At 40.3% G+C, this 10,836-nt stretch overlaps 1 long non-coding RNA gene across 1 annotated transcript in view; it reads left to right on the top strand.

Annotated features, from left to right (window-relative positions):
- Positions 1–268: 268 nt before the first annotated feature.
- The window catches only part of LOC140615600 (uncharacterized), a 34,033-nt gene continuing 23,465 nt past the window's right edge, over positions 269–10,836 (top strand). The window contains exon 1 of the long non-coding RNA XR_012016096.1: positions 269–372. This is a non-coding gene — a long non-coding RNA (uncharacterized lncRNA). The remainder of the gene's footprint in view (positions 373–10,836) is intronic.

The following is a 10,836-nucleotide window of genomic DNA, read 5'->3' as shown; positions in this document are numbered from 1 at the left end:
GCTTTGTTTTCCTGCAAATCCATTCTACTAACCAATGTGGAGGATGGGCGGAAGCAGGCAAGTGGCACCAAGTGGAAGACTTTTCTGTAGTTTGAATCAGCTTAACACTTTTTTTTTTTCTCCCTTTTTCACCAAGCAACATGGGTCTGCAGCTATATGCTCTCTAATCCCTCAGGAAATCATTCTAGGTTCCTACCTTTAGTGTTGACCCTGCCTGCTTGCTCTGGCTCCTGCTTCATTGGTTTAACCTGTGTTTTTTCTGTCCTCAGGACAGCAGCCCTGCAATTCAAGAGGAGAAAAAGATTGGAGAGACATCTTTGAGGCACAGTCCATTAGCTTAGTCCACTTAGTCACACTCAGGAGATTGCTTTGGTAACTTGCATTTATTTTTCTCTTTCCTATTTCTCCTCATCTCTGCCCAAGCTCCTGTAGTTTCCCTATCTGTTCCGATTTAGGGACACTTCTTTTGTCTGGGACTTTTCAGCTATTTCAAGTTCAATCAGTTTGAGAATTCAAGCTTTCACTCCTTCTCCTTCCCCAACCAGTTCTTTCAGGGTTCATATAACGACCATGTTAACATGCTGTTCCCCTAAAGAAGTCTCTGAGTGTAAAAGGAACAAAATCTCATTACCCAAAGCTAAAATGAATATCTACCGGGCACTATTCTAAATGCTTTGCATGGATACATTCATTTAAGCCCACTATATTAAGGACTTCTCTTCTGTCTTTAAAAAACACACCTTATGATACAAGTATTATTGCTCCCATTTCACAGTCAGAAATTGAGAGCCTTTGCAATTTCAAGCAGATGTGAAAGATCTGGTATGATGGGAACTTCCTTTATTTTCCTCAATCCCTCTTCACCCAGCAAACTTCTACTAGAACCATAGATCTATAGAATTCTAGATTCTCAGAATGGGAAGAATTTTACAGGTAATTTTTTTCAGCCCCACTGGCAAAGCACCAGTATGTGTTCTGGGCCTTGGTACATTGATTACTTTACTCCTTCGTTCACTCACTGTGGATGGACCACTGACTCTGTCTAGATACTCACTACAGTGAAGTGTGCTTTGCCTTTACGGTCATCTGTCTAGCATTGGCTTCAATACTTTCAGTGACAGGGAACTCACCACCTCCTGAAACAGACTATTCTGTTATGTATTTAGTTTGTGAGATTTCTTATTTTTGAGCCAAATCCATTCCCCTCCAGCTTCCAGTCACCAGTAACAATTTTACTCTGTGAGACCACATAGAACAAGTTTAATCTTTCTTCCATGTAATAATCCTTTAATTATTTGAAGACTTTTAAAAAATTTCTATCCCCTCTACCAGGTCTTCTCTGATTATACTTCTATAGTCCTTCATGTGGAGAGTTTCAAGTCTCTTTAGGATCTCAGTGACTCTCCTTATGTTGTGCCTATCTAAACATACCCACTTCATCTTCATGAGCCTGTGCACACTGCTCAATGCTCTGCGCAAGCCTCCAAGCCTGTTCTGCTTTAAGAAGGGTAGGAAAGAGTTACTATTACTTCCTTCTTGCCTTATATTAACTCATAACATTTGCAATTAGGTAATTGTGTTGTGTCCATACTCTTAAGCAAGACAGCAAGAGTGGCAAAGTCCATGAAATACATTGTTTTCAGTAGTATCCCCAGCAGAGGGCCTGGTATGTGTAAGTATGCAATTAATGTTCATGGAATGCATGGATAACTTATTGAATGAGTACATTGCTATTAAAATAATGAAAAAGAACATTCTTATTTTTCTAAATAGCACAGAATGAGACTCACCAGGCCAATTGGCCCATTTTCAGGCAAGAAAACAGATCAGAGAAGTCAACGATTTTCTTAAAGTCACACAGCAGAGCTAAGACTAGAACTCAGGCCCACTGACTCCCACTTCAGAGTGACAGGGCAGTTGCAGATGTCAAGAGGGTATGGCAGTAGTGGTCAATACGAGACAGCCATTGTATAACCTCTGAGTGCCAGGCATCTGGTGTCTTCTGGGGTCCTGCGCAAACCACAGTGGAGTAGCCTTTGCCACCCTGCCTCACTTCCAGGTCAGGAGCCTACTCAGTGGGACAGGGCTGTGTTCAAGGAAGCTTTGGGCCTCAGCTGTGTATTCAGGGCTTTTTCAGGGCCCACATAAAGCTCAAATATTGATTTGGCTTCTCTCCTCTAAGATCTCCTAAGCTGCACTGGGAGAGGACTGACAAATAAGAAACAGCCAAGGATGTGCCCAGAGAATTATTCCAGGGAAATGAAATGAAGTGTTGGCAGTACAATGAAATAAATTCTGTTTTTGTTCTGCTCAAGCTCACTGAGAGGAAGGAAGGAAGCTGAGGCCATTATAATTCTTAGAAAACACAGCAAAACTGGATGTCAGTTACTGCTTGCTCCTGTATGCGTTGTTCATAGATGTGTCTGGCCTGATCACAGGAGAATTATGGCTCTCATACCATAAACAGTGCTGATCCATATCCTCCCTTGGAGACTATGAGGGGGATTCTGCAATAGTATTTTATGGCTTGAAACAACGTATAATATAAGTCCCTAATTGGATGGTAATGGTCTCTTCTGTCACCCAGTGCTATAGAAGTGCCAATAACAACACAAAAAATGCTTACCATTGTTAAACTCTGTGGTTTCATTCATTCCTCACAATAGGTATTATCCCCATTTTATAGGTGAAGGATCAAGGTACAGAGAGCCAAGTTTGAAACCAGATCTGCCTAATGCTAAAGCCAGTTTTCTTAACCCTATGCTCAGCACTTATATAACGAGTTAGGAAAATTAATATTAATCTAGGCATGGTTCTCCTGTTTTTGGCAGAGACTTTTTCTTCAGGGCCTTCACACATTGCTATCTTTCTGCCTCAAATGTCCTCACAACACACTCCCAACTTTACCCAGTTTCTCCTCACCTTTCTGGATTCCATGCAAGTGCCTCCTTTTCCAAGAAGCCTTCTCTGCCCCTTGAGGTGAGAGGCCATCTCTTTAAGTTTGTGTGCCTCCAGTAGCTGGAATAAGTAGGTGCTCCTGATGGGTTTCAGTTATCAAATGAAAGACAAGCTCTGGAGCACCTGATAACCAGTAGGGTCATGTTTTCTAATCACATGGTGTTGGGATTGGTTTAAATGACTTCCTCCAGGAATGGAGGTTTTGCTTTTGTCTGTGTCTCCAGCTGAGCACTTGGCAGGAGTAAATATGAAATGATGTAAATGTAAAGCACCCAGAAAAATTCTACCAAAGAAATACTACAATAAACAAAAGACAGAGCTGGGAGGGGATGAAGAAAATCTTTCTAGGTGGCAAAGCATAGCAGGAAGTAGCTGAGACTCTGAGGGAGGGAGACCTGGGTTTAACCCCCAGCTCTGTCACTGCCTGGCACTTGATCTAGCAAGCGAAGGATTATCTCCAAAACTCAGTTTCTTCATCAGAAGACTGGGGAAAATACTAATGTCAACACTGTAGGCCAGCTGTGAGAATTATTTACAGTCCTATGTCTTAGCATGAAGCTCAGCAGAATGTTAGCACCAGCAAATGGTAGCACTTTTTATGTAGCTGCGTACTTCCCTCTTTTCCAACAGATATGTGAAGATCTTGAAAATACATTTTTCTTGAGAAATACTTTGACACTGAGATATGTCCAGAATGTTGCTAATCTGATATGTAGATGAGATGACTAGGTGTCTATGATTCCACATCAATGGTATCTGAAATGCAGGACTCATTTTTCAGTTTGGATTCTAGGCATATGTAATCTTCTTCCACATGCCACTCTTAAGCAGAATCAATCACTTGAACATAGTGCGTTTTATAATTTATATTTTATGGTAATTTTTATATTGCATTTTTCCCCCTATACTGTGAGCTACTTAGGGCAGAAATTGCTTCTAATGTACCTTTCTTTGGGCTTTGTATATAGCACGATGCCAGGCATATAGGAGACACTTTATTTTTAGCACTTAACACAGCTGTTCTTGAAAGTTTGAAAGTTTTGTAAAGTATAATTACATTTAATATATGTCTCTCGTAAGAGGATGTGAGAATCAGAGAGTTAAGATGGGAAAGAAACAGAGAGCAAAGATGAGAAAGATTTAATTATACCTTCAGATACTAGGACCTCTGCAAAAATAGCTCCCCCCCCCCTTGGGACACTGGAGCCAACGACCCCCTCCGTGTCCACTGCTGTTCATACCGTAGCAAGAGCTGTTTCGGGGGTTTGGGTCATAGATGTGACTGGAGGGGGTCCACATCTATGCGGCTCACTTCCCAATATCTCCCCAGTGTCTACCACAGTGCCAGGTATATAGCAAATACTCAGAAGTTACTGATCTTGAATGCTTTCTATCACTTGATAGGGAGAGAAGAGTCATGGGAAAGAATCCCAAAAGAGTCTTTGTTTCCCAGCCCTAGTAAAGTATGCCACTGACCTTCCTTGTAGGTGGTTTTCAGAGTTTATAGTATAGAAGGATCATGTGGAAAATATGTCAGGATGTATTTGGAGGTGGTGGTGAGGATGGAGGAGACAAAGTGCTGAGAGAAATCCTAGTCTGCAGGAGTGTGCAGGCCATTTTAAGGTAATGCTAACAAAGCAGCAGAGGCCAAATGTGTTCAGCAGACTTATGACAGGGCCTCCAGGGTGACAGTGTCAGAATCCAGGAGGGGCAGAAACATCAGGGCAGCCTATTAACATGATGTGGGTCCTAATCATGGGATTGGACATGAGGGAGAAACTTGAGTTCCTGGATTACAGGTTGACTAGAACAAAGTAGGACACTTGTCCTTGGAGCACTGGGGTGCCAAGAATGTGAGTGAGACCAAGTTCAGAAACAGGAGTTAGCACTTGGGATGGGGACTGACGTGCTGCAGTTTTTGTGTACGACACAGACACAGCTCAAGCATCTGCCCGTGGAAACTGGCCTCTTGCATTATAGTCATCATGCTGCATTGCAGTGGTCTGCTTATATTTCTGTCTCCTTCACTAAATGGTGAGCAACTTGAGAGCATGGGCCCTGTGTTCTTATTATTAATTATTATTATTATTACTAGTATTGTTTTTATATCTTCATGTCTCCAATACTTAGCTCAGAGCCTGGCCTGTGATATCTATTCCTTAAGTGTTTACTGAATGATGGCATGAGTATATGGATGGGTGGATTTATGAATGATTTATTTTCCTTCTATCCTTTGGCCCCACATCAGGAGAGAGGTGTTTAAATCCTCCTGGAGCTGAAGCAATGTGCATGTGGGAATTAAGTGGTCTCAGCTGTGGGGAGAAGCAAACCAAAGAGGTAGGGACCAGAAAAAGAAAAACTTTGAATAACTAGTCCTTAGTCATTGACCTTGGTTTGGCTGAATCAATCATTCTCGTCGTTTTTTTTTGTTTTGTTTTGTTTTGTTTTGTTTTAATCACATCAGCTTATCAGAAAGGTGGAGAAGGTGGGAAATAGGGAGAAAAAGTTTACCTTGATAGTATATTTTATGCAGTTGTTTTAGTCACATTTTCAAATTTAAACCTTATGAGATTCTTATAATTCAAGATTTATGATTGCCCCTTTAAAGATTCAGAAACTGAGTAATTTGCTTAAGGCCACAGTGCTACTTGAGGGCTGTGTAGAACTGGAGGCACTCTCTAGTGCTTACTTTCATTTAGTGCTTACATTTCATTGAGGATAGGAGAAGAATATTATGAATGCATTGGATGCCAAGGGAGAGGGGGGTCTGAACTCCTATTTCACTCCACTACCCTTGAAATAGGGCCACCAAGACATGGAAAAACCACTTAGAACAGATTTCATAAATCCTCAATTTATTTTTAATGTTCTATCATATCAATTAATTATTAGCCACAGGAAAGTGATATTCATTCAGTTAATAATGGACATTTTGGGGGCACATATATTCTGTGGCACTTGGTATCAGCAACACAAGAATAATAAAAATACAGCTATCTTTTGTTGAGTAACTAGAAATGTGCTAACACTTCCCACCTATTCTCCTAATTCCTCCTTGCATGAACTCTAAGAAGTAGATATCACCATCTCTCAATTGACAGGTGGAGGAAAGAAGGCTCAAAAGGTTAACTAAATTAACTCTATCGATATCAAGTTCTGACCTTGGATGATTCTTTCTGACTTTAACACCCATATTCTTCTTATTAGAGCATACATGTATCAGAGGTTCATAACCCATTCAGGGACTGTAAATGTATAATTAAATATAATAAATGATATAAGTGCTTTAATAGAAGTTACACAGCTCTGGTGGGGCTAATTAACTCTTTAACCAGAGAAGGCAGCAACGGTTCAAATTGTGTGGAGGTGATGTTCAAATTGTGCCTTAAATGAGGTATAGTTTATATCTGAGACTAAGTAACATTGTGTGTCAGTGATAGGTCAATTTAAAAAATGAGGAATAGGGGCACCTGGGAAGCTCAGTCAGTTAAGCAATTGGCTCTTGTCTTTGGCTCCGATTGCGGTCTCTGTATCATGATATGGAGCCCCAATTGGGCTCCATGCATGGCAGGGAGTCTGCTTGAGATTCTCTCTCCCTCTCCCTCTTCTTCTCCCTCTGTCTCTCCCTCCTACTCACTTTCTCTCTCAAAATAAATAAATCTTTGGGAGAAAAAAGGAATAGTTTGTAAAGAAAGTACTCATCTGCTTTGTGTATTAAAATAACTTTAATTCTCAGCAAATAACAGGTGGGCAGAAAAATGTGTTCTGTGTGTGCAGCTTCTTTTAGCTATAGTAGTGCCCATCACCTCCTATACTTCCCTGGGACCTGCCTTATTTCGACAATACCGTTGGCTGCTATGCCTGGGTTCATTTTCATGGTTAAACTGATGGACCGTCTGATGGTCCATCTGTTGCCAATGAAAAGTATAAGTATTCTCATGCAAACCTTGAATAAAGGACTGTAACACAGTTCCAGTAAAGCTGTCAAACATCTCTTCTGAAGGGCAGAGTACATTTTTAGAGTTGTCTTTATGGGACCATGTTACTCACTCAGGGCTATGGCGCATTCAAGAATGTTTACAGAGATTCCCTGCTGGTACTGCAGGAGTTTGTGCGTAGATCTAAGTAATAAATGGGCAGTCATTACACATATGAGGGAGACATTTAGTATCCTACAGCGGGATTTATAAATAACTCTTCAAACAGCACAATCATCACAAGTTTATTTCCTCTTCCTTTCTGTTGTATCTTTTCACTAATCTCTCTTCTTCTAGGTTACCAAAACACATTTTCAAGTTTCCTTTCCTCAATTTTTTTTTCCTAAACATTGTCCCAGACAGCATGGTAGTTGTCTGTCCTGGACTTCTTGAAGGTGGTCTGTTGTGTTGGCTCAGGGTTCTGGAGCTCTAAAGCCTGATTTGAATTATAGCTCCACAGCTTACCACCCCACAAACTCTTTAATGTTAACTTCCCCATCTGTAAGATGGGGTGATGATAGCACTGATCTCACTGAGTAGGTGTAATATCAAATGAGATGATGCTTGTAGGAGACGTTTCTGGTACATAGGGAGATCCTCAGAAAACGTTAGCTATAATAATGTTTTCTAGCACATTTCTTGGCACATAGAAGATGCTTGAATATGTTTATTCAATGACAAAAGAAGACACAAGTCATGGGAAAAATGACTGGCTTCTTTAAGGACCCAGATTTTGTGGCAGAGCTGAACCATGATCTACCTACCTCTTTTAAACCAAGGGCATTTCTTTTTCTAGAAGGTTTTCTTCCTTTAAAAATACCCTCTCCATATTTTAATCTTTGAAAAGAGGTTTGTATTATTTCTATTTATTTATATTTGTAAATGTCTTCTACTTCCAAAAAACTGTTTCATGAAAAGCCATCCAATATACTATTGTTTGTCACTTAAAAGATATGAAAAAATAATAAAGTGAGAGGGGATAGGGAGTTAGATCCAAAGCTATGAATTGAAGCCAGAGACAGAGGATTGAGCTCTGTGTTTGGTTCTGTGCTTCCTGGCAGTCAGGTGCATGCCCATGTGTGCCCACAGAAGGTTCTGGATTTGGAGCCTCAGAGATCTATATGGAACTCCCCCTTATAATTCTGGTGAGTTCTCCCTTGCTGCAATGTCTACATTCTCTCTTGAAATGTTTAACACAATGAGCAGCTATTAGACAGTCTTTCAAGTACTGAGACCTTGGTAAGCAGCAATAAATATAGATCAGCATATTTAGTGTTCACCCAAGGAGCTTGTGAGTGAATGTGCACTTGGTTCACAGTACCATGAGCCCGTGTTCCTTCCAGCTGCTCAGGCAAAAGGTCAAGTTGGAGAGTAGTCTGAGTCTGATTTTTGAGCTGGACATTTCCTTTAGACAGGCTGCAGATGGCCTGTGGTTTAGCCTGTCAGATCAATCACTGCTTACACTTTACAAAACGATGGTCCAACCGAGGACACCTGTATTACCATACATACTTTATAACTACAATTCGCCCTCCAGGCTTCAACATGATCACAGATAATTAGAAGCTAGCTGGGCAGTAGGCATATCCTGTGATTCAGTTATGTGTCCTGCCAACTGCAAAGTGGACTTCCTTAACTTCAAGCCAATGCCTAGAGTATTAATTGGTATTGCCCAAGAAGTAAGGGAATCTCTAGCCACTGAGAAGAAGAACATGCATTTTCCATTTTAAATGACATGAAGAAAAAATGCTGTATTGGTGAATAATCTCTTGTTCTGGATGATAGGTGGAGAAATTATTCAGAATCCAAAAAATGCAGCCTAATGTCAGTAAGCTGTTCTTTTTTATTACATCTTCACAGAACCACTCTTTCAAATATTGTGGTTAATATTTGCTTCTGAATGCTTCTGAAACAACAGTACTTTCAAAAGCTGAAAACATCAATCATACATACATCCATCTATCCAGTGATCCATTCATGCAACAAAGATTTACTTCCATCTACTACTATATGGGGAAGAGTTTGATAGCCATCCTAGGCATATAGAGTTGAAACATCATGGTCCCTAAAGTCAAAGAGCCCCAAGAAAGGAAATATAAACTCTTTAGGTTGAAAGGAAGTTTAAATTTATGTGGTCTAACTATCAAGAAGTCTGGTAGGGCAAATTTGATTTGCAGAGAAATTATTACTTTTAAAGGCTAAGGAATAATAAAGTGCTAGGAGTCATAAAATTGAATTGCTATGGATTCTCAGGTTGTGTAAAGACTATTTTGAGCTGGAGGCTACCATGGAAGGCTTCATGCAGGAAGTGGTATTTATTTGGGTCTTAAGAGGTGAGCTGACTGGTGGTCACAAAAGATGTGTCTATGTGTAGATCCCTAGAACCTTTGTATATTACTTTATATGTTACAAGAATAAGCATTAATTTATATGGCAAAAGATGTTATGTGAGTTGAAATATTTTGAGAGAAGGACCTTACCCAACTTCCCCTGGATTATCAAGGTGGGACCTGTTCAATCCAATTACAAGTATCCTTATAAGAATGAGACAGAGGAAAATTTGACAGACAGAAGAGAAAGAGGCAATCTGACCATGGAAGCAGATATTGGAGCGATGTGGACCTAAAAAAAAAAATGTGGACAGCCATAGAAGCTGAGGAGGGTCCCTGGCCAGTTCCAGAAGGAGTAAAGCCCCGCTGACCCCTTGATTTTAAACTTCTTGCCTTCAGAACTATGACAGAATAATTTCTGTTGTTTTAAGCAACCTTTTTTGTGGTAATTTGTTATAGCAACTTGTTATAGAAGTTATAGAAAACCAATACAGATAAGTAGGATTTTAATACATGCCATCAGAGTAAAAGGGCACCAGAGTGGAGGGAATCAGAGTGAAATATGCCCAACGTCACAAAGGTAAGAAGTATTTAAGCTGAAATTCTGATCTCCTCTTTCTCCTGGTGCCTAAGCCTCTGTGCCGTCTGTACTAATTATTAACGAACGTTTTACTTGGCAATCAGAACACTTATTACAGTGCCTTATGATGTGGCTTCATTTACCTGTTTCTCCTACTAGACTATAAGGTCTTTGAGAGGAGAGACCTCATTGCTGGTGATTCTCCAGGCCTTGCACACAGTGAATTATAAGTATTTGCTGAACTGATGGCAACTGTAAAGCTCTATTCTAGGATGTAGTACATAGCTCAGAAAGCTTTGTTCTGTGTGTCTTAATTTGAAAGGGGTCAAGAGATATTAAGGCCCTCTTGTACTCCATTTCTATATTGCAAAAGGATTTTCCATTCTTTAAAGGAAATATTTGATATGTGGGGGCTTGGGGTAGGTGCAGTTGAGTAGTATCCATATGAAAGAGTTACTCTAGACTAGGTCTTGAGTATCCAGTGAGCACTATTGGCAAAGAGTCTAATTTCCTTCTGCTGCTATGTAGATCTCCATCAAAGAAAACTCCATTTCAGTCTTGCTTAAAGATGCTTTAGAGACATTTGGAGGAAATCAAAAAGCACCATGTATGGCATAGTTAGTTGTCTTGCCTCTTAGAAAAGTGATCCCCTAATGGGATTTTTTTTTTTAAAGAAACCAGGCTCTTGCTTCAAAGCCAGGGTTTCCCAAGGAATTGATTACTAGTTCTTACCACTTCTAGTTAGGACAGAACTATAGACATCACTTCTACTATGAAATGCAGCTTTTCCTCTAGATGTCAGAGATTGAGGTCTGTACTGGGAGTGCTGGTCCATGGAGAGGACTGTGGTCAGAAGCATGAGCAGTGGGGAGTCTGCCCTGGAGAGTGTATGACAACCTGTGCCTCATCAAGGATGTCATGTGAACCACAAAAGCAACCAGATCAAAAAGAGAGTTGGAAGCCCCACAGCATGAGAAAAAGAATGGAAGAG

The sequence above is a fragment of the Canis lupus genome, chromosome 23 (genome assembly GCF_048164855.1).
Source record: "Canis lupus baileyi chromosome 23, mCanLup2.hap1, whole genome shotgun sequence".
Lineage (NCBI taxonomy): Eukaryota > Metazoa > Chordata > Mammalia > Carnivora > Canidae > Canis > Canis lupus.
The sequence above is the reverse complement of the archived record's forward strand: the minus strand, read 5'-3'. Positions and strand labels throughout refer to the sequence as shown.